The following is a 22,893-nucleotide window of genomic DNA, read 5'->3' as shown; positions in this document are numbered from 1 at the left end:
ATCTTGTTAGAGGCCACGCCCATTAATAACACCTGACCTGTCCCATGGTGTGCAATTTAAAAAGTCTGTAGTATGTAGGTTTAGGGTTAGGGCAAAGAATCTGTTATGCCACAAAGTGCACTGCCAGGGTTTGGTCCAGGCTACAATCTCTACCACAGAGAGACCAGGTGAATCATAAATGCACAACAACACTCAGCCTGAACAAAATAGGTCCATGATGTTGATGCTCATAAAACATCCTACCTATGACACGCTGTCTGTCTTTAAGCCACTTAGTTAAAATCCCCTGTGATTATGCCCTATATTAAGCACAGTCCATTAATTCTCACTTTGTGAATAGGAATGAAAGTACCTTGGTCATTTCCAGAGAGAGGAATTAAACAGTCCAACACTATTGAGTCAATTGCAGATCAGGATATGATAAGGAAAAGCTAATTGAGAACATTTAAAATTAACTAGTCAATTGCATTTCAGAAAAGCCATGAGAGAGAAGAGAGTAGCCAGAATACAGAATTTCACTCAGGTTCTCATTTAGATTGTTTTTTATTACTAACGTATTTAGGATCATATCTGCATATATTGAATACTGAAGAACTAGACCATAATTACCATTATTACTGTCACACCAGGCTGCTCGTTATGGCGGACACATGTCACCATCGTTACGCTCATTGGCGCATCATCAGACTCACCTGGACTCCATCACCTCCCTGATTACCTTCCCCAGGCGTTATTGTTTCTGTTCCTAGGTCATGTCTGTGCATGGTTTGTGTTACGTGTTGGTTTAATTTCTTTATTGAAACACTCACTCCCTGAACTTGCTTCCCGACTCTCGGCACACATTGTTACAATTACATAACTGTGTGAACTAAATAAATTGTCTTAGCGTTTGAAATGTAATGACTTGAGCACTTGACTTTTGGTCTTTTTGTTGTATATTTAGCGCTTCCACTTCACTTTTGTGGTGCAGTATGTGACACAAAGTAAAGCAGTGCCGTGTTTCAATGTCAAAATAAAGAGACACTGATTGTAGATCAAGGTGGTTTAAAAGCTTAGGCCTACATCTTCTATAACTACTATTTCCATACCCTTTCATTGTGCCTAAGAATCCAACTTGAGTGGAGATTTTATCTCTCATTACAAGGCATAACATGCGCCTTTGGACTAATCCGTCAAACACTGGACCTCTTATTAATCCCATATCAAACACCATAGTGATTGGGAGGATTGGGGAAGAAAAAATATTTTTTTCCCACTGTGAAACATCCTATCATCCTATTGGGGCTTTGATGATTGAGTCATTGTGCTTTAAGAGTTGACACTGCCCAAATGAGATGTCAGCCTGTGGTTTTGTTAAGTTATTAGGTTTCCTTAGTTCCCACAACACTCTCAGACTGCACTGTACCCAGATAGTGACCAGGATTCTTACTGCAGACTGGCACCTCATCCTCCTCCCTAATTGGTCAGACCAGGCGTAACAGATTAATTTGGCATTGAACCGTGGGTCAACAAAGTGAGATGGTTGGTTTGAGGTCACATGTACAAAGTAGTACAAAGACTCCCTTGGTTCTTCTTTTGGGGGGGAGGGGGTGGGTAATCACTTTTTCCAATAGAGGAAACAACACAGACACTTCCATAGTATAGCATGTGTACTGTATGTGTGTATGGCTGATTGCATAGGCAGATAATCTCTGTAGCATGTCTCTATCTATCACCCTGGCCAATTATTTACTTAAAAATCATACAATGTGATTTTCTGGATTTTTGTTTTAGATTCCGTCTCTCACAGTTGAAGTGTACATATGATATAAATTACAGACCTCTACATGCTTTGTAAGTTGGAAAACCTGCAAAATCGGCAGTGTATCAAATACTTGTTCTCCCCATGCGAGATGAGTAATGCGAGAAATGTAAACTTTCTTAAAGTGGCATTATTAAAGTGACTAGTGTTCTAATTATTAAAGTGGCTAATGACATCAAGTCTGTAGGTAGAAAACCGCTTCTGTCTAGTGGTGGCAACCTCTTAAGGATCTGCTACTTTTTTCAATTTTCATCTAAAATGACATAACAAAATCGAATTGCCTGTAGCTCAGGCCCTGAAGCAAGGATATGTATATTATTTGTACCATTTGAAAGGACACACTTTGAAGTTTGAGGAAATGTGAAAGGAATATATGAGAATATAACACAATAGATCTGGTAAAAGATAATACAAAGAAAAAAACAGTTATTTTGTATTGTTTTTGTACCATCATCTTTGAAATGCAAGATAAATGCCATAATGTATTATTCCAGCCCACTAGATGGCAGCAGTGTATGTACAAAGTTTTGGACTGATCCAATGAACCATTGTATTTCTGTTCAAAATGTTATCAAGACTGCCCAAATGTGCCTATTTTTTAATTAAGAACTTTCATGTTCAAAAATGTGCACCCTCCTCAAACAAAAGCATGATATTCTTTCACTGCAATAGCTACTGTAAATTGGACAGTGTACAGTCATGGCCAAACGTTTTGAGAATGACACACATATTAATTTTCACAAAGTCTGCTGCCCCAGTTTGTATGATGGCAATTTGCATATACTCCAGAATGTTATGAAGAGTGATCAGATGATTGCAATAAATTGCAAAGTCCCTCTTTGCCATGCAAATGAACTGAATACCCCCAAAAATATTTCCAATGCATTTCAGCCCTGCCACAAAAGGACCAGCTGACAGCATGTCAGTGATTCTCTCGTTAACACAGGTGTGAGTGTTGACGAGGACAAGGCAGGAGATTACTCCGTCATGCTGATTGAGTTTGAATAACAGACTTGGAATCATTGTTCTTCCTCGGTTAACCATGGTTACCTGCAAGGAAACACGTGCCGTCATCATTGTGTTGCACAAAAAGGGCTTCACAGGCAAGAATATTGCTGCCAGTAAGATTGCATCTAAGTCAACCATTTATCGGATCATCAAGAACTTCAAGAAGAGCGGTTCAATTATTGTGAAGAAGGCTTCAGGGCGCCCAAGAAAGTCCAGCAAGTGCCAGGACCTTCTCCTAAAGTCGATTCAGCTGCGGGATCGGGGCACCACCAGTACAGAGCTTGCTCAGGAATAGCAGGAGGCAGGTGTGAGTGCATCTGCTCTCACAGTGAGGCAAAGACTTTTGGAGGATGGCCTGGTGTCAAGAAGGGCAGCAAAGAAGCCACTTCTCTCCAGGAAAAACATCACGGACAGACTGATATTCTGCAAAAGGTAAGGGATTGGACTGCTGAGGACTGGGGTAAAGTCATTTTCTCTGATGAATCCCCTTTCCGATTGTTTGGGGCATCTGGAAAAAAGCTTGTCCGGAGAAGACAAGGTGAGCGCTACCATCAGTCCTGTGTCATGCCAACAGTAAAGCATCCTGAGACCATTCATGTGTGGGGTTGCTTCTCAGCCAAGGGAGTGGGCTCACTCACAATTTTGCCTAAGAACACAGCCATGAATAAAAAATGTTACCAACACATCCTCCGAGAGCAACTTCCCCCAAACATCCAGGAACAGTTTGGTGATGAACAATGCCTTTTCCAGCATGATGGAGCACCTTGCCATAAGGCAAAAGTGATAACTAAGTGGCTCGGTGAAACAAAACATCAATATTTTGGGTCCATGGCCAGGAAACTGCCAAGACCTTAATCCCATTGAGAACTTGTGGTCAATCCTCAAGAGGCAGGTGGACAAACAAAACCCCACAAATTCTGACAAACTCTAAGCATTGATTATGCAAGAATGGACTGCCATCAGTCAGGATGTGGCCCAGAAGTTAATTGACAGCATGTCAGGGCGGATTTCAGAGGTCTTGAAAAAGAAGGGTCAACACTGCAAATATTGACTCTTTGCATCAACTTCATGTAATTGTCAATAAAAGCCTTTGACAGTTATGAAATGCTTGTAATTATACTTCAGTTGTCCATAGTAACATCTGACAAAAATATCTAAAGGCACTGTAGCAGCAAACTTTGTGGAAATTAATATTTGTGTCATTCTCAAAGAGAAAGAGGAACTGAACCAAACAAACAACGCACTCATCCATAACATAAGTACAATAAACGTTGCTTAAATTAAACATGAACACTTGTCTGTATATTCTTTATACCATGAACTGTTACTGACGGGAGGTAAGACTAAAGTGTGTAATGTATGTACTAAGATAGGGAACAATGTGGGTCGACACACAAGTTAACGGAGCAGGGAGGTGCTATGAATGTGTGTGTGTGTGTTAGTGTACCAAACGCTGCCAGCGGCCAGTGACAGACTTCTCCGTCACATAGTCATTTACTTCAGTTACCTTAGCTTTCTCTGGAACAGGCACAATGGTGGCCATCTTGAAGCATGTGGGGACAGCAGACTGGGATAGGGATTGATTGAGTATGCCCATAAAACACACCAGCCAGCTGGTCTGAACATGCTCTGAGGATGCGTCTAGAGATGCCGTCTGGGCCGGCAACCCTGCGAGGGTTAACGATTAAATGTTTTACTCACGTTGGCCACGGGGAAGGAGAGCGCACAGTCTTCGGTAGCGGGCAATGTTGGTGGCACCGTATTTGTCACATCTGCTCCTGCAACGCCCTCTACTGCTCATCCTGTGTCTCCTTGACCTGCCGCCACTCCCCCGGTACTCTCTCTCCATCCCTCTGTGTGTGTGTATGTGTGTGATTGTGTGGGTGGAGACAGGTGTGCTGGAGTCAGAGCAGATCCCCACCAGCTGCAACCTGTTCCATAATCAAGACCTCTACAAATAGTCAGCCCTGCCACTTCCACGCTGTAATCTCTGCTCAGTCAGTCTACGGTTCTAGCCGTTTGTTACTATTCAGATCCTGTTATCCAGTTGTGTCTGTTTTCCCTTGCCTGACTGACGCCGTTTTCCTCTCTGCTACAGTTCTGCCCGCTTTGACTCTGGCCCGTCTCCAGTCCCACGTCTCGCCATACTGCTACTCTGTCCTGGATTCCCCACTCTACTACTCCCTTGGATTCCCCTCCAGACCTGCTTACCCTGCCTCAACCCCTCTCGCTCCAACCTCAGCCTCCGCACCTGGTTTCCAGCAACCCGCCCGAGCTTCCCCTGACCTGCACTCCATCTCCCCCCTGTTACAATGTATACCTTGGTTACTTCATCCCAGTCTCCTTGTTAGAGTCGGCTCTTGGGTTCCCCTGTTCCACTCCGCGTAGCAGTATTGTCCTCAAAGCACGCAGTTGTTTAATTTGTCTGGGAGCAAGAAGTCGATGTCCGCGACAGGGCAGGGTTTCTTTTTGTAATCCGTGATTGTCTGTAGACCCTGCCACACACACGTCTCGTGTTTGAGCCGTTGAATTGCGTGAATGCTGCCATCAATCCATGGTTTCTGGTTAGGGAAGGTTTTAATAGTCACAGTGGGTACAAAATCTCCTATATACTTCCTTATAAACTCACTCACCGAGTCAGCGTACATGTCAATGTTATTGTCTGAGGCTACCCGGAACATATCCCAGTCCACGTGATCGAAGCAATCTTGAAGCGTGGAGTCTGATTGGTCAGACCAGCATTGGATAGACCTAAGCACGGGCGCTTCCTGTTTTAGTTTCTGCCTATAGGAGGGGAGCAAAAAGATGTAGCCATGGTCAGATTTGCCATAAGGAGGGCAGGGGAGGGCCTTGTATGCATCACGGAAGTTAGAGTAGTAGTGGTTGAGTGTGTTACTTGTGTACTACAAATTATATGCTGATAGTATTTAGGTATTATGGCATTACAAAAAAATCCCAGTACTGTGAGAAAGCAGTAATGAAAAATAGAAAAGGCTTCTTCCCCCAAGGACCTGGTAAGCACACTTTTTAGTTGAGTTTTTTTCACCATTCCTTTGCAAGCAGATGCCAGAAAGTTTTGTTGAATCACAGAGAACCGTGAGGCACGTCAAGCTCTAAAACCACCCGGGATCAAACAAGCTATTGTCTTGATGATGCTGAGTTCAGTCTGTCTGCTCTGCTGTAACATCTTTCTCACCAGACAGCTCCAATGAATTGAGAATTATTCAGCGTTAATCAATATTACCGTATTGATCCTGGTTGTGAATCCCTGTTTTCTAGAGCACCAACGATAAACTGATCTCAGCTTAAGGTAAACGACTTCCTTGGCCAGAGAGACATGATTTGGGAGAAGAGCACAACAGATGCTTGCATTAGGTATTTTCAGTGTTCCATCATAGCATACTAAAGGGCGGGCAATCCCTCAACAATTAGACATTATTGCCTGCAGGTTCTTGCAGATGCTGCTTCTGAAGTACATAATGGCAATGAGATTGTATTTAGATTGCATATAATTTAATTTTATAATATAAGTGCTAATGATTCATTCAACAGAGTGAAGAAAAATGACAAGCACACTAATAAAAGGTGGTCTGCAAAGAAAATGTTTGTAATTGAAAAATAAGTAATACCAACTCCTTGATAATACTAAATACGGAGTAAGTAGAAACCCAACACGCTTTGCAGTATTTATTCTGTAGGTAAGTAATTGCACAGTACCTATGACTTTTTTCCTCCCGTCTGAGTATAGAAACGTCATGTCAGTTGTGTATTTTTAGGGAGTCTGGGTTGTCTTGTGGCCGGAGCAGGTCAGGGAGAGGAGCAAGACAAGCTCAGACTTCAGCAGCACGGCTGAGTAATCGCCCACTGCAGCTTCCCTCCTTCTCTGATCAATAGGAGACACAAGATCACACAGCCAGGCGGCACACGGATCCCTGTCTCTGCCCTTTAGCGGATTTGGCCGTTGCAGAGGTAAGGCGAGTAAATGCTAGTGCCCCCAAACTTGTTTCTCACTCAACTCATTAGGCTAAATAAGATTCTATTTTGAAGCTCAGAAGAGCTAAGGAGACATCTCAGGCCTACTGTACTCTATGTCCTCTGTCTGTTTCTTCTCCTTTATCTTTCTCTCTCTCCTCCAGGCCCAGGATCATACACCATAGGGCCCTCCACCAGACAGTGGTTGTGTCACAATGCACTCGCATACTCCCCATCATGGTTTTAAATGCATTAGATTGGTGTAAGCACTGGCTAGCCAGTGCTTTCCACCATTGTTAAATCCACGAGAGGAAGTATGCAGGAGAAATGGATACTTTGGGCAGAAGGGTAGAGAACTGGAACGCTTCCATGGCTCAGTGGACCTGGAGCAGCTTACCGACAGTGGTGGTGGTGTCCATGGTCGGGCACCACCACCACTGTCCGTGGTTTGTTAGCATGGAGTGGGCGGGTGCAGGATGAAAACATTGTCTTACGTCAGACTTTGTTTTGCACTTAGTCGAGGGACTAGCACTGTGATGCCACTTGTCAGAAGACAATGGGCTGACAGTAAAAGCCACCCATGAAGCCACCCACATCACCATCACCACCACTTGGCCGGCCGACAGGCAGCAAGTCTATCTCTGACTCACTCCACCCGGGGAAAATGGAGACAGTAAATCTGACATCATGAGAATAATAACTAAGTGGGTTCGGCCAAGGATGACAAAAAACTGTCAATCTCCATAGGCTCGCTTGGTGCCCCCATCAAAATTAATGAATACATCTTGATTTAGCACGGTGCCCTTCTCGACTCTCGTTCTCAAAGGGCTTCAGATAGTAAAATGTCCTAGTGTGTAAGACAATAGATAGTAAAATATGCAGGTAGGCACGTTGCGGCGGCTCGAGGACAATTCTAGCGTCAGTGAGTGACACGAAGTCTGGGTAAAATGGACTCAGTGAGGCATGAAGCCGAGTGAGAAGAAGGTCTGATGCAGTTCCTCGACTCCGGTGAGAGTCCTTAGTACAAAACAGAACAGATGCCTGCTTATCTCGGTAGTGTGTGTCCTAATGCCATTCCCCCTCACACACACTGCCTTGATGACTCCTCTCTCAGCCCAAACTCAAACCGTAAATAACCAAGTTTGCACATAGATAGGGACGTCATGGGATGGGCTACTGGGGCCTTGTCTCAGGGTAAACGAACAATCTCTCATCCATGCACAGGAGCTAAATCAGCCAATTATGCCCCCAGTGTCTGGCTGGCAGCACTCCGTTTTAAGGAGCTGATGTGATGGACAGGTATGGACAGAGGAGAGAAAACAAAAGGCGGGGGAGGGAGTCTTGGGAATGTGAGTTTCTTCGTGATGCTTTCCTTAACTCTGTTTGAGTTGTTCTGGTTGGTTGTTTGTTCTCTAGTGATTTTCTTTGATCGGATATTTCATTTCGCTGGGGAACAGATGCCAGTGAGTGTGTAGCTCAGATACTTCATTGCATAACAGGAAAACAAGTTAGGGGTGATTATGGATCATGTACACAACAACACACAAATACATTTCTGACTCAAATTAAAAAGATTAATCCTAATTGAAGTTGGCAGAGCAAATCAATCCGATTCATCAAGGTAAGGTACACCTCTAGAATACATAAAACAAAAGCTTTGACATTTCAAAGTGTACTTCAGCTGTGCTTCAGGACCGCATAAGCACTTTCTCCTGATTTACGCTTGCTGACATTTTGTTCTCTGGAAGTTTCAGATGTCAATTTAGAAGGATCGTAAAAGGCAAAACATTTAATCCTATCACCTTCCTCCAGGATTTTCCTGTTCGAGAAACGAGACTTCAAATGTATAATTCACAAAACGAATCCAGTGTCTCACCCGTTTTACAGTGTGTGATGTACTACATAATGTATGTCCCACATATAGCACTGACTGCCAATGTGAGACACCATTAGCTGCTGAGCTAACAAGTAAAGTTTTGCCTTTCATGCATCACTATTCCTAATGAAATACTGTAAGATATGAAGAAAAATCATCCATGACACACTAGAAAAGGTCAAAAAAGAAAGGAATCTAACGAACGGTCCTCATTATAGCATTGCGTGTGTAGAGCTTGTGGAGCCGTGGCAAAGACTACAGACTAAAGAGTCGTATACTGTATCACACACACTGCGGTTACCATGAGCACATCTGTAACTATAGAGTCAATCCCACTGACATGTTTTCTACCTCAACCGGTGTTTGCCTTTACGGAGCTAATGTCTATGGAGCATATCAATTCAGACCAGGGAGGGTGAGAATATAGAAACACGCCTACAGTACATGTCAGAATGGAAAAGCAGACTGAAAGATGAGACACTTCTTCTCGCCACTTTAGTGGCAAACATGTCATTAGAGGTGATGTGAATAGGAACTCAAAATCAGGAATATATCTTACGAGTCCTTGTCTGTCTTTCTTGAAGGGAACGGGAAGGGCCAACTGTCGAGCAGTAATCTAGGGCTCATGGTCTGTCATGCTGAGTTGATAATCATAGCATCTCTCAGTGCGGCACATTGCCAGCCAAAGCCTGAGGAGATGGGATTCCTGTCACAATGTTTATTTAAGTAGGTTGAGGATAGGTCACCCTCGGCCATTACCCAAAGAGGACTTGACTGCTCGGCAGAACGTCAACGCACCACCCCATGCGGCTAGAGATACTAGATCCCACTGCTGCCACCAAATGTGACAAAGTAAAGAAGAATACATCAGTACAAAGGACTGTCAAGTATTCCCGACCAGTGCAACAGATTGTTTTTTTTAGCAGCATCCTAGTAGTAGCACAATCATGAAATTGCCACACATCAGAGGGACATTGTTCACATACTTAGTGAAAAAGCAGCTCAAATGAATACCCTGACATGGTAAGTTCCTGGCTCCCAAAACTTTCCACTTCCTTACCCTCCTGCTGCTGTGCAATGAATACTGATGTCGTCCTTCGCTCTGACGGAGGGGAACAGTAATCGCATGGCCCGGTGCAAGGACGTACTCCTTAAACCATAATCGCAGAACATCTCTTATCGGCACTGCTCTACATGATTAAAAAGTGGCACCAGACGCTCCACCTTCTCCACCCGGGATCTCCTCTTGCTCCCTGTCAATCAAACCTGAGCTCTGGCGTGTCACGCCCGGACTGTCCAATTAGAACGGCTGGACAATCACTCACTACCACTACACTACACATGAAGGGGACTCTCCAGAGAGCCCTGGGTTTGACCCGGAGTATGGAAATGAGGGGGCATGGGAAAAGCTAAGCAGGCAGACTGCAAGATACCACTGACGTGAAGGAGGAGCAGGGGAGAGTGGTCGCTGGTGTTATAGCAGAGGTCTCCAATTCTTGGTCCTTGGTGAGGAGCCATTGAAACTGTGAAGAAAGCCCACAGCACTGAAAGGCTCATGCTCTCATTTCAGACACAGCGCCAGCTCAAGTCAACCAGGATGGGAGCAACAGGGATGAGTCCAGAAGCAGCCACACTTTCATGCATGGATGCAATTAACATTAGGTAAGGAATAAAGCAGTGAACTAAGACAGAGAGCAGCAGACTCAGAGATTGTGTGGGACAATGGGTTGGTTGAATGGAGGCCACTGTCACTGCAGTGGTGGAGGAGGAGGAGCATGTTAGGTGTGGTTTGCATTGCTTATAAGCAGCAACAGGATCTCCTGGAACGGCGGGGACTGTGAGGGGAGACACACACAAGCACACGCACACACATTATTTTTGTCGATGTGCTGTTTGTATTATTTTAGAGTTGTATTGTTTGTATATCGTTTATTTGAAATGCGTGCGACTGTCATTGTCTGTCAGTGTATCAGTGTTTTGTTACTTGTCATGTTTTGTGTTTTTTTGTTGTTGTTTGGGACCCCAGGAAGAGAATCTGCTGCTTCTGCAAAAAACTAATGGGGATCCAAATAAACAAATTAACAAGAAACATGACCAACCAGGTCCTTTTGTCACAAAACAAATCACACTAGTTGCTAAAAGCTACGTGAGAAAGGTTGTCCAATTTGTTTGCCATGGATTGCTCACTGGAGGTCAGGGTAAACTAACCTCATCCCCAGGTGGTGTGGGAGATTGGTAGCATACAGATTCCGTCCACATGTATAGTGTACTTAGTGCAGATGCACTCCAACACTAGCACATGGGCAGACTTCTTATGATACACCAACAGGGTAAACTCTGTCTTACGCTTCGAACACACTGACAAGTGTCTTTGCGCAAAATAGTACGCAGCATCATCTGGATATGTATGCAACAAAAGTTCAACATTCACCTTCTGCTACCATTTCTGTCAAGCCGTCTACGTGTACAGCTTGACGCATACATTCGATAAATCCACCTTATGCACCACACTGAACGCACTGCGACTGCCTCTGCGACTGCCTCTGCAACGCAACGCTGCAAGGCAAACACAGCGTTTCATTGGAAATGAATGTAATTCTTGTGTACCAAAATGCAGTGACGCTGTCTGTGTGTCCGAAACGTTAGTCATTGACAATGGGGTACATTCAATACACTGAGTACAGGCAGCGCTGAATGAAATAATGTCTTGCGGGACTATAAAAACAATGTGGATATATTTCAGAGGGAGAAAGAGAGTCTTTTTTTACGCAAATCAAAGTGATGTAAGAGGCGATGAGGGCTTGTCTAGGAAAAAAAAATTAAAAGTGGAGTACCAAGAATCGATCCTTACAATGTTCATTTTCAGGACCGGCCAATAGGAGAAATTAGTATCGCAGGAATAAACAAATATCACATTCTTCAACTCAGAAGATCAGATGGAGTGTTGCCGTCTATTGGTATGATCAATATTCATAACGGATAAATCTAACAACTCTTCACTGTGTCCTGATGGAATAGTATGCATTATTCTATCATATGAGCAAGATTGCTCCTCCATCCACCATTCACAGCCCAAATCATCACATGACAATGTACGGTAAAGAAATTGTGCTGGGGAGGCAAATTATAGCAAGATAAATCACTGGCATGCGACAACTGATAATGATAGAAATCCTTCCTCCCTTTCACATTTCATGATCAATTAAAGATTATTGGCTTTGAAGTTCACTGTACATTGACACAGGGCTTTGGAATGTAGCTTTAGAAACATGAACAATCAAGTTTATAGAGTGTGTGTTTGTGTGTGTGTCTTTTGTCTGTGTCTGATCGTGCTGAGTAGGGTGGACAGTGGCGCTTACTGTATTTTCTTGATATGATATGAATATTCGGGATGTCTGACTTCACACCGTGTGACCATACAGAGCTAGAATTGTGTTAACTTGTTTTTTCATTATTCTTTTTTTCTTCTTCAATTGCTTGAATGCTCTGCTCTCTGCAGGAGGTCCGTATCTCCATTCTCCCCAGAAGTAAACAGAGGCACTAAAAGCTGTATTTAAGTGCTGCTGAAACTGATTCCCAGAGTTGACCAGAAGCCTGTACAGGTCATTCTATAAGTATTGCTATGTCTTTCTAGAGCTCTGCTACCTGTCCTGAGCCTGACGTATCACAACGCTATTGGGTTAGGGCCGGTAGGGCATATTTTTATACATATATATTTTTTAATCAATAACTGGGGTACGGATAGGGCTCAGGTATCACTACATTGATCACTAACATTTTGAAGCTGAGCCATTGGCTTGTGCTCTGCTACGCAGTACAGTGATATCTGACTAAGATAGAAGTACTAGAAGTGTTAGAAGTACTTAAACCTCGTCAAATCTAAGACAGGAGAGATTTAAATTTTGTATTATAATGTACCTGTTTTGTCTGAGTTTAGTGACCAAAAGTAGCTAATAGCCAACTGCTCTCTCATATGTCTTCGTTCGTTGAGCAGAGCCGGAGATACTTTAGAAGAGATCTGAAACTCCATTGAAATCAAATGAATGCCCATTGTGTACATTGCCCATGCAACGTGGCATTACAGGCGATTCTGGGACAAGGAGAGCTCTCCTTTCAAGGAGTGAAAAGCCAACATTAGCATGAATTTTGTGAACAAAAACTACAACGTTACAAATCATATCCAAGATGTGTGATAATCTGTAATATTGTATAGCTTTGGAATACCCTGACTTTGCGAAGGGATTGCGTGATGATTAGTTTAGTAATCACGTGACAGAGCATGACAACGTGAATGTGTTTGGTCGACAGTCTGCTGGGTGAGGTGTTATACGTTCATCCATTTACTGCCCAATGGGTTTCCTATCTCCTCCTTTCTCTAATATATCTGGCAGAGCAGCCCAAGCAGCACATTCGAGTGACAGAGTGGAGCAGTTAATGGATTTACTAAAGGAAGGAGTTCTTTCAGATTTCAGATGGTGGGCAGGGCCAGGCCTTAAATTTGGCAGAAGTAATCGGGCCTGGGTAGGGTAGGGCCTGAATGTCGCGGGCGTGGGTAGGGTTCGGGCTTAAAATTCATAGCCATACAGGGCTCTGTTTCTTTCCTCTTTCATACTTCTATCTACAGGGCAAACTAACATATATCCCCAACATTGTCTTTTGTCAAGGGCCCGACACAAGGTGCCAGGTAAGGGCTTGCTGTCATGGCAACTAGGTATTGTGCACAGGAAAGAAATTAGGAATTTCTAGCTGAATCAGAGCCAAATATAGATCTCTATTCATGCATTATTGACTCAAATAAAACTGACCTTTTTGAGTGGATGGTAGATGTCACCTTTAAACTACCCCATTAGTTCATGGCAAGAAGTTACAAATCAGGGACTTTTTCTGCCATTGAAATCCTTAGGGGGCTGCCTATGCATTTTTTCAGGCCACCTAAGTCCAAACAGTAAAAAAAGAAAAAGAAAGACATAAGTAAAGAAAGAACAAGTATAACCAGATATAAAATACTGTATGTTTTTATAATATAAATCATTGAGAACTAACAATCACCAAAATAAAAGGTAGAAAGTCAGGAAGAATTGAAAATGGCAAGACAATTAATTTTGTCAGAGCAAAAAAAAACAACAGCTTTAGCAATAGCTAAATGCAGGAAATTAGCTTTAAAATTACAAAATTGTCTCATGGCTTAATGGAGAAATTTGTAGAATTGCAAGAAATTGGCTTAAATTCTAAACATGTCTCTTTTCCCCCCAAGTTGGGGGGCTCTACAATTCAGCCACGCTGACGTCCTGACCACGCACCTTTTTTGAGGGGCCATTTTGATCCAGAAAAAAAACCTGCAAATCTTTTTTTAAATATATATTCACAAGGAAACCTATCAGAGACCTTGGACATACTACCAGGAGTTTTTCTTGAGCATGAAGAAAAAAAGTTAAAGGCTATAACATGGGCCCAGAGATTTTCCTGCTCAGGTCACATGATCAGAGAAAACTCCTGTCCATGCAAAGCATCTATTACGTATCTATTATTATGTATTATTATGTATTGCGTACATATGTATGACTGACCTCAGACCACTGCCATAATCGACTACAGTATTTCAGTCAAAAACAAAATCCATACAAATTGAACGTCTGAAATAAAAGGTTAATTATATATTATTAGGACTGTGTATGCCAGGTAATACGATTCCTTATTAGTTTGCAACTTTTAATATGTTATTGATTGGTTGCAGAGGAAAATAGTAAACATTGCTGAATGGTAATGAAGGTGAGGCTATGGCAAACGCAGACAATTTATCTATGTCAATGTGCAACAGGGAAATTAAGCATCCCCATGACTCATGCGAAAGCCCAAGATTCAGGAGAGTCCAATTCAGAGATAATTTGCATCAGAGGCCTTTGAAATGTGATGCACTGCTCAGTAGGGCATGGAAAGGTTCAACTCTACAGGCCACAGAATCAAAATGTCTTGCGTCTTAACATTGTAGATCCCACATATGAACGGTTTCAGATGTTCATTTCATTGATCATAGCTTTTACGTGCAAACATTGTAAGACATACCTGTGTACGTTAGATTGCATACGAGCACAATGTGCATACGATTGTTGGAAATATGAACACAGAAACAACCAGATGAGATTCAGCCATGGTGACATATTTGTTATTATAAACTGTCTGGTCTGAGCCCTGAATGCTGATTGGCTGAAAGCCGTGGTATGACAAAAAAGTACTTTGTCCTGGTCTAATTTACGTTGGTAACCAGTTCATAATAGCAATAAGGCACCTCGGGGGGTTGTGGTGTATGGCCAATATACCACAGCTAATGGCTGTATCCAGGAACTCCACGTTGCGTCGTACTTAAGAACAGCCCTTAGCTGTGCTATATTGGCCATATACCACACCTTCTTGGGCCTTATTGCTTAACTATATCCTAACATATGTTATAACTAGGCTATATAACATATTTAAATTAATTGTTCCACAAGCGTGACTGAGACCCAAGTGACCCAGCTGATAGGAGCAGAATAGAGACTATCACTGTCACCCGTGGCTGACATGGACTTTTAAGGATCGTCTTAGAAAGCCACTCATCCGAGCTGAATAATTTCATAGAGAACACACAGTTTTCAGATGAATTCATTCATTCATGTTAAATATTTTCAAAGCCTGAAGCGCCCAATCCCAATTGCTAATATTCGAATCAGCTTTGGAAACAAGCAAGTAATCATTCAGCAGTTGAAAGATCGATTGCTGCAAACTCAAACTCCCTTTTATGTCCTCCATAATAACATTTATATCACATGTATAAAGGGTCCAGAGTTTCTCCTGAAACGTGACCTAACCAGGTAAACTACAGGGCCCAAAGTTTTTTGCTGGTCAGGTCATGTGGTCAGGAAAAACTATCGGCTCTACACATTCGCGGCTCGCCACAAATTCGCAGAGCTTATCTCACTGACAAGTTTGAAAGCCTATTTCCATTAGCTGAGTCATAAGCTTCTCAAACAGAACTTGTCCCCGGTGTAATGTTTGGATTGTCAAATGCTCTGAAAGTGGCCCTTGAAGTTAAATGTGGTGAATGATTGTCCTTGTCTCAATTCTGTAGAGATCACCCTCCATCAGATGGTGAACGATGGATGCAGCAGGCCTGTCAACCTTCACTACACTAGGGAGTTGTGCCTCGGTGTCCAATCCATCAATTGATCAAGCATTCAATGAGATCATGCATCTTACTTCAATTTTCTGTCAGCCAGTGCAAATTGCAACAACACACAGGTGTTTGCTCATGCAGTCATTCAGCAGAGGAAGAGCTGAACTTCATTTGGATTGTGCGGGTGTAGCTGTTTACCTATTATCATTATACTCTGAGGAATATTGGGGAATATTTCGCAAAAAAAATTCCTGATGAAGATAACCCAAGAATGCCCCATTCAACCTCGGAGAGTCTCCGCTAGTGCACAAATGGTGGTCAGAGAGTTGGACCCAGGGCCATTAAGATGCAGTGTCAAGACATTGTTAGTGTACCCTTGAGAAAATGACTCCACCTGAAATTCAACAGCAAACAAACCGGCATAATGATTACGCTAAATGTGACCTGTTGGAGCCGCCCTGAATGATGGTGTCGGCTATGCAAATAGATAAATAATCTCAGGATAAAAAGGCCATATTTAATGCATACGGGATGCATGAATCGTGTGTGTGTGTGCTTACTTGAGTGCGGTGCGTGTGTGTGTAAATGCCTGCATATGTGTGTGAGTGTGTGTGTGTATGTGCCTGTATGTGAGCACCCATGTGTGTTTTCAGCAGTCTGCCTGAGAGAGGGGAATGCGGATGGCAGGCTAAATGAACTCAGACGATTCTGAGCACGATAGAGCTGGCCCCTGCCCACTCAGAGGAAATGGGACTTTGTTAAGGACTAGTGATTGTCACTCTGTCCCTAACTGTGCAAGGGAGAGTGGGTGATGATAATTAAAAACTTCAACACAATCATCCCGGATAACAATGTCATGGGCACCCCGTGTGGGTCCTCACATCTAGTCCACCACACACACAAAAACAAACACCTATCCTGGCAGTTCTAGGTTTTCCAAATGGTGGCTGGTGGGTTGCAGCCTCTCTTGGGTCCACAAGGGGGTGCCAAAACATCTCTCTCTCTGTCTCTCTGTCTCTCTGTCTCTCTGTCTCTCTGTCTCTCTGTCTCTCTGTCTCTCTGTCTCTCTGTCTCTCTGTCTCTCTGTCTCTCTGTCTCTCTGTCTCTGTGTAAAATGTTGCGCTACACAGCATTCCAAGCTAATAGCAGTGACGCTATTACTGTGTAACTCTGGTAGGGCAACATGTATACCGGTGCTCGACCAGTCGGCGAAAGACAACATCACCCACGACAGAGAACGGTTGATGGTCAAGGGCAATGAATTTCCATTATCTTGGCGTTAATGGATTTCGCCTTTGTTGTCTCACTGAAATGTTCTTACTCTTTCAAATGACTGCTCGACTTGTTGACTGCTCATCCACACAGCAGACATTGTAGGCTAGGTTAGGAATGAATGCCGTTTGAGTCTTGCGTGTCAAAAAAGATACAAGTCAAATAACACTGTTTGACGAGTCAAATAACATTTGACATGTTCAATAAGCTTTTAATTTAACATGTCAAATAACACAGTCTATTACAGAATGTTGTGTGTTCTGAATGTGCATGTGCAAGCCAAGCACCACCACCACTATCAGTAGCACTGTCAAAGCTGTACAAAAAAATTCTGCAAACATGCAAACACCGGCCCCGAATGATGTGTTTACAATACCGCATTGGTAATCAAGCATTATTTGTTCGAACGCAACTTTTGTGGTCGCTATCTTTAGTTTGGTACCTAGCTAGCACCAATACAACCAGCCTGAAAACAATGACCAGTTGAATCAAGTATTAGCTAGGTAGCCACTTGTTGTTCGCCGGAACGGGTTATGTGTTGTGAAGCTAGCCACAATAAGGATTAGGCACAATACTGGAATTTGCGGTTTGCCTTCAAAATTAAAGTACCTCTTTGAAAGTGATGCAGTGGAATCATGCATATTTAGACTAGATAATGTTAAACAATGTTGGAATGTGAAGCAATGAAATGGGGTATCAGTCTACTCGGTGACACCCACAGAACACAACTGTGAAGTTGCGTTGTTGCTCTTATTGCGGGACTGTGACTGTGACCTATTGTGTGTATTGATTTGTATTGATTCATATTGCACTGTACAGCTTTACCCTAAGGAATGGAGATCAATGAAATGGGGTATCAGTCTAGTCAATACCCAATATATTTTTTTCCAACGTCCTCCTCGGAGTTATCAGACTCCAAAACCTCCACGCAGTATTGTTTTTCCTCTGGAATAGTGTTCAATACACATAGGTTGACAATAAATGTGGCTCAATTCACAGTTGTTTCAGAGTCTCGCAATAAGAGCTACAAAGCTAATGTTCTCTGGGTGTCACTGAGTAGACTGATACCCCATGTCATTGATCCACAATCCATAGGTAAGGCTGTACGGTTAAATAAGAATGCCCCCAATGCTATTCTAAAGTATAATACATCCAGTGTGATTACAACAGATTTTTTGTCAAATTAACAAATTATTGTCTTTTGTTGATTTTATATAACAACATTCCAACCTCGTTTAGCATGATCTATTCAATTATGGCATATTTCTACTATTTGTATTAATTTGCATCCCTGTCAATGACATACTTTTATTTTGAAGGCTAAACGCAAAGTCCACTATATTGTGGCTAATCCTTATTGTGGCTAGCTTCACACAATTAATCAAATAAGAACAGTCTTATAAATTAGGGTTATTTTAGATGATAACACCTAGCTATATAGTCAGCTAGCTAACTATAAAGCTACTGAAACAGATGTCGTTTTGCTATGTTTTTGGGGAAGAACATTGTTTGCATCCATGAGCTAGCTAGCTTTTTTTTTACAACCAGCACTGTAGGTGCACGAGACAACTTTACCAGCATCATAGCATACGTATCGATGAATTGTTGTGACATATGAACTATGAGTGATAGTGTAATCAACATGTAATAACTACAAAAAAATGTATGAACACACTAAATTATTATGTAAGGTGCAGTCATATTCAGGTCCTGATTGGTCAACAAGCTTATTTGACATGTCAAATAGTGTTATTTGACACGCAAAGACCAAAACGGCGTTCCATAGTATGAGAAATCCTGGTTGAGAATGAAACGACTGAACAAATGAACAATGAAACAGCACAGCAAGTAAATGAAATAAATAGGTTTTGATTATGTTTTACTGGTAATGGGGACATACGTAATTGCCAACAAAATAACTTTTTGGTCAGTGTGGTGCGTGTGTAACCTTTATTTAACTAGGCAAGTCAGTTAAGAACAAATTCTTATTTACAATGACAGCCTACACCGGCCAAACCCGGACGACGCTGGGCCAATTGTGCGCTGCCTTATGCGACTCCCAATCACGGCCAAATGTGATACAGCCTGGATTCGAACCAGGGACTGTAGTGACGCCTCTTGCACTGAGATGCAGTGCCTTAGACCGCTGTGTCCATGTGTGTGTGTTAACTATTTAACTGTACTAGAATGCTTAAAAGGCCGCTAAAATGTTAAATATCGGTATCATGTTTTTTGGCAAGGAAAATATCGGAATCAGCCAAAAATGTAATATACTGTATGAGGCTCTCAGCATCTGCAAAACACAAAAGTATAAACTAATCAATAAAATGTATCAGTGAATAACAATCAATCACTCTAGCTGATTAATCTCTTATTCTAACTCAGATGGAGTTGACATTCATCAGAACATTGTGAGCATAGAGGCTGTCACAGGTGTAGCTTCCTAATCAGATTTATGCCATCTGTGGTTAAGGCCGGTAGGGGAGGGGGGTCACTGACAGTCTCAATTAGCCCATGTCAGCTAAACATTTAGATTGGCAAATTAGTCTAGCCAGCTATCTAAACCTTGTAGTCATCATGGCCAAAGGGGCACTGACCTCTAGGGGGGCCCCATTGATTTTGTTAGTCACTCACTCAGATTTCATATTAACATGGCACAAGACATGGCAAGATGTGTAGAATTGCAGGAAATTCGTTTTTAAACTGCAAAAAAATGTCTCTCCACCCCATGGCAAAATTGCTGAAAATTTGCTGAAATTGTGTAAATGTTTCTCTCTGCCCCATGGCAGAGTATAATGCATGAAGTTAGTTATACAATTGATACATCTTCTCTACACCCTTTTGCAAAATGTGTAGAATTGCAGTAAATATAATTTTAAACTATAAAAATCCCCTCTGCTGTCAATTTTTTGGGGGCTGCAAGGTGGGGCACCCAACCAAATCTCTCTTAAGGCCCCTAAAAGGCTAGGGCAGCCCTGTCCATGGTCTATGGTAAACGGCCCTGAATGACACTTACATCCCAAAGATAGACAGTATGTCTTCAAACCAATTTTGTGGCTGGAATTTTCCTTAGATTATTTTTTCAACTCCATATGATATGCCTTCATGCCCCAAATATCAAATAAGCTTAGCCTACCTCAGTTTAAAACCCCAGCGAGGCTACGTTACAAAAGCACAAATGCAACAATTTACTTTTCGGAGAGGATAGGCGTTTGAGGCAATTCCTGTAGAAAGACATTTGATCAACTTAATTAACCATAATTGAGATAGAAAAAAAAGATATAGGGAATTAATTAATTAAGGCGGGCGGGCGGATAAATCATGTTATTCAATTGATGCAACGCAGACCTCAATGACATTTGAGGGACCGATAAGGCATCTTGCATAGGCTATTGACATGACATGATGTGGTCTTATATTTTCAATAAATCATATTAACCATAAACAATACATAATGGAAGTCAATTGCCTACCATTCCTCAAAATGATTATCTCAGAATAGTGCACAAGCAGTCATTGTAGACTTGTACACTTTCTTACCTGGCTCTTTAACATCAATCGACGTTGTTGCTGTTTTTAGCAGTGCTTCTCCTTATCTCTTTTGGTATAATTTCTCCTTATGGAACAGGTGTAGCCTCGGTTGGCTATATCGGGAAGGAAAAAACGGCAGTCGTTTGTACAATGCAATCCCGAGTTTTCTATTGCAATGGCTCTTGCACGCTGGTTTAGGGAGAAATAATAACCTGCTATTTTGCGCGTATCGACCAGGCTACTCACTCAAGGACCATTTAAAAATCGGTTCCTTTTTTCGTATATCCTTGCGGTACCAGTTATATGGGGCATTGATTCATTCTCTTATATCCGCATCCAAACAGTTGGAAATTATCCTCTACTTTTCTTTGAAGAAAATTATTGGTCCAATTTCTCCAAAGCTGAACAATTGTCGTTTCCTGAGAGTACTTTCTTGTCTTTAAATTGACAAGTAGCTTGAATTTCTTTCAGCCTATCTAATTCAGGTTATTGCCAAGAAAAAAATGGTATTTCTTTCTTTCCCATTGCTCCTGCCGCCGACCGGCCGTAGTTGAAAATGCTTTTGTACAGCTTGAGCTTCAGGGAGGATACGGAACGCAATGCATCCAAACGGTTAATTAATTCTCTCGAAATCTAGATCATGCATTAACCGAATAAACAATCTGAAATTTCGTTTTTAAGAATCAAATGGACATCAAGTGCCGTCAGGAGCGATTCTGGAGAAAGACGCAGATGGTGTCTCAGTGAAGTCCCCCTCACAGACTAGCTTTTGGTGCCTTACTACACTACATCCAATGTTAAAGGAACCAGCACTTGTTTCTGTGCAGTGAGTTTACAGGTGCATCACTACACAGTCCATGGTGTGTAATCCCAGCAAGCACATGTAGTTCCTTGGAAGTTGTGGAACATAAGTAATTGGTTTCCCATTGGTTCTGGGAATGAAGAAAGCCATACGTTTACTGACCGGTAAAACGTAATGTTTTTAAACGTTCTGAGAACGTAAGTGAAAATGTTGCCTGTTCTGGGCACATACGTTTTTACGTTTCAGGGAGGTTCTGAAAACGTTTTACTATGGTTCCCTGAAAGTTTTTCTGGGAGCTTTTATAAACATTCTGAAAACAGAAATTATAGGCTATTTGAAGGTAATGAAATAACCTTCTGAAAACTTAAGCTAAATGTTGTGAATGTTTTGAATAAATGCAAAGGTTATTTCAGGTTTTTGAATAACTTCCTTAAAACTTTCACTGAATGTTTCAACAACAAAAACTTATCAGCTTTAATATTGCAGATAGATTGTGGCCTCTATCAATGTAATTGTCTGCATAATTTCCAATCCCCCATATATATTTTATATTGTAAATATATATATTATTTTAAATGCATATATTTTAATATATATTTTCCTTTATTATTTTCCCATAACCCTACCAACCCTCCCCTGATTGGAGTAAACTAATTCAATACATTTTTCTTCTTTATTATTTTCCCCTAACCCTACCACAGCAGGTAGCCTAGTGGTTAGAGTGTTGGGCCAGTAAACGAAAGGTTGCTAGACCGAATCCCTGAGCTGACATGGTAAAAATATGTTGTTCAGCCCCTGAACAAGGCAGTTATAACCCACTGTTCATAGGCCATCATTGTAAATAAGAATTTGTTCTTAATTTGTTCTTCTGACTTGCCTAGTTAAATAAAAACCACCCCTCATTGGAGTAAACTAACAGACAACAGTACATGCTGACCAGACCGCATGCGCGCAAGTTGATTTTGACCACCCACATCAGACATGATCAGGACACACAGGTTGAAATATCAAAACCAACTTTGAACCAATTATATTAATTTGGGGACAGGTGTTTCAGTGTTTCATTAAACATTTATGGCAATTTAGCTAGCTAGCTTGCTGTTGCTAATTTGTCCTGGGATATAAACATTAGGTTGTTATTTTAACTGAAATGCCCAAGGTCCTCTACTCCGACAATCCACAGATAAAATGGTAAACCGAGTTTGTTTTTAATAATCTCTCTTCCTTCAGGCTTCTTCTTCTTCTTTGGACTTTATATGGCAATTGGCAACCAACTTTAAGGTTTATTACCACAACCAACTGGACTGTGGACCTCAGTTCCTCTTTTAATCACCCACATGGGTATATGCTCCTAAAAACTAATGAGGAGATGGTACATGGGTATATGATCCTAAAATTCAATGAGGAGATGGGTAAGGCAGGACTTGCAGCGCATCTAGTGTCACAAATAGAACAAGTTCTATTTTAGCGCCTGGCAACGC

General features: G+C 41.9%; 1 protein-coding gene across 1 annotated transcript in view; it reads right to left on the bottom strand.

The window, feature by feature from the left end:
* The window catches only part of LOC112266722 (glutamate receptor ionotropic, kainate 4-like), a 393,963-nt gene extending 372,570 nt beyond the window's left edge, over positions 1–21,393 (bottom strand). The window contains exon 1 of the mRNA XM_024444450.2: positions 20,620–21,393. The gene's annotated coding sequence lies outside the window, so the exon portion shown is untranslated. The remainder of the gene's footprint in view (positions 1–20,619) is intronic.
* Positions 21,394–22,893: the final 1,500 nt, after the last annotated feature.

Source organism: Oncorhynchus tshawytscha, linkage group LG14 (assembly GCF_018296145.1).
Source record: "Oncorhynchus tshawytscha isolate Ot180627B linkage group LG14, Otsh_v2.0, whole genome shotgun sequence".
Classification (NCBI taxonomy): Eukaryota; Metazoa; Chordata; class Actinopteri; order Salmoniformes; family Salmonidae; genus Oncorhynchus; species Oncorhynchus tshawytscha.
This window is presented reverse-complemented; position numbering and strand designations above follow the sequence as displayed.